The following is a 2,565-nucleotide window of genomic DNA, read 5'->3' on the forward strand; positions in this document are numbered from 1 at the left end:
TTGGCCCTCTCACAGCCCTCCATTGCAGACTTTGAAAATAGTTTTCTGCCAAATGTTACGCCGACATAAAAGCACTTCTGCCGTACACAGCTCGGTTTGTCTTAAATTGCGGTTACATTACAACATGGTGAAGTAAGTTCGATGGATCAAACGCCATTCGGGTTGGCTCATGTTAGCCGCTAAGCTAAATAATAAAAGTTATGATGGGCTATAACAACCCCTTCAAGATTTCGTTGTCCTTAAGTACCATTGATTCATATGATTTATTGGTATTCACCATACGTACCGATCACAAGTACCTTTTGGACCTGTGGTGGTAAGTGACAGGGTTTCGGTGTTGACAAGTTTCAGAGCTGAAAACGGGTTTCAATATCTTGACATGCCATGACGTGACACCGAGAGCCAGCATCGGGTGGGAGGGCGGGACATATGACTTCAAGTAGGTGTATTCGGATTGGCTGGCGCTGTCAGCGATGTCGACCTATCGGCAATGTAGCTCATCGTTGTCAAGGTGATTATTTCACTTCCGTATTTTGGAGGCGGAAGTAAATCAGCCGCGGTTGCATCAAAACCGTTGAATGGAGTTCTATGGAACCACCTTCTCCCCTTATGTAGACCTCCTTGAGAAAAACTGTAGTATGTGCAGAGAATGAGCCGGCTAAGTTGAGGTGGACAATGAAAAACAGGCCGAAAAAAACAGGCGGTGAGGGTTGTGAGAGCTACGGTGGGCGCTGACATATGAATACTGGAGGGGTAATTCACAATCTGGTGAGAGGTAATAAATTGGGTGGAGGTGGGGGGTGAGTGAGGAGAGGAGAGGAGAGGAGAGGAGAGGAGAGGAGAGGAGAGGAGAGGAGAGGGGGGTGAGGGAGGAAAGGAGAGGAGAGGAGCGGAGAAGAGAGGAGAGGAGAAAAGAGCAGAGGAGAGGAGGGGAGTGGAGCAGAGAGGAGAGGAGAGGAGGAAGGGGAGAAGAGGAGAGGAGAGGAGAGGAGAGGAGAGGAGAGGAGAAAAGAGCAGAGCAGAGGAGCGGAGCGGAGAGGAGAGGAGCGGAGCGGAGCGGAGCGGAGAGGAGGAAGGGGGAGCAGAGGAGAGGAGAGAAGAGCAGAGGAGAGGAGCGGAGCGGAGAGGAGGGGAGAGGAGAGGAGAGGAGAGGATAGGAGAGGAGAGGAATGGGGAGCAGAGGAGAGGAGAGGAATGGGGAGCAGAGGAGAGGAGAGGAGAGGAGGTGAGATGAGAGGAGAGGAGAGGAGAGGAGAGGAGGAAGGGGAGCAGAGGAGAGGAGAGGAGAGGAGAGGAGGAGAGGAGGAAGGGGAGCAGAGGAGAGGAGAGGAGAGGAGGATGGGGGGAGCAGCGTAGAAAGCAGCAGAGGAGGAGATGGCTGCAGATGGGGGAGGGGCAGCCACGTTAGCCACCTGTTCTGTTCCATAGCTCTACAGCCTGGTCTGACTCAGCAGCCTCTCGCTGTGCTCACGAACTAGTATAATGCACACAGATGCATATGCATACGCGCACACACACACACACCACACACACACACAGCCAAGGCACACAGATGCATATGCATACATGCACACACACAAACCACACACACACACACACACACACACACACACACACACACACACACACACACACACACACACACACACACACACACACACACACACACACACACACACACACACACACACACACACACACAGCCAAGGCACACAGATGCACATGCAAAGCGCACACACGCACACGCACACAGCCAAGGTGGTACACAGATGTATGCGCGCACACACGCACAGCACAGGCCAAAAAACACGCACAAACGGATGCAGGCACACAGGCAGGCACGCACACACACACACACACACACGCGCGCGCACACATGGACGCATTGCACGCACGCACGCACACACACACAAAATCAATACTCAAACATATCAACACCAAAACACAATGTGTCAGAGCCACCCCTCATCCAGCAGCAGCTCATACCCTCTACCCCACCCAGAAACACACACACACACACACACACACACACACACACACACACACACACACACACACACACACACACACACACACACACACACACACACACACACACACACACACACACACACACACACACACACACACACACACACACACACACACACACACACACACACAGGCTTCACTTTCCATCTAGATCATATGACACACACAGTAGAGGCATCACCAGCCAACACAAGCAGGGAGGGAGTGCATCTCAAACATCTTCAATTACCCCAGCCCTTCCTCTGCACACATTTGTTATTTTTAAGCTATTTTAAAGGGACACTGTGTGAGATTTTTAGTTGTTTATTTTCAGAATTCATGCTGCCCATTCACTAATGTTACCTTTTTCATGAGTACTTACCACCACCATCAAATTCTAAGTATTCATTATGACTGGAAAAATCGCACTTTTCATACATGAAAAGGGGGATCTTCTCCATGGTCCGCCATTTTGAATTTCCAAAAATAGCCATTTTTAGCTGTAAAAATGACTGTACTTGGACCATACTAGAAAATATTTGCTTATAACTTAGT

Source organism: Engraulis encrasicolus, chromosome 7, assembly GCF_034702125.1.
Source record: "Engraulis encrasicolus isolate BLACKSEA-1 chromosome 7, IST_EnEncr_1.0, whole genome shotgun sequence".
NCBI classification, from domain to species: domain Eukaryota; kingdom Metazoa; phylum Chordata; class Actinopteri; order Clupeiformes; family Engraulidae; genus Engraulis; species Engraulis encrasicolus.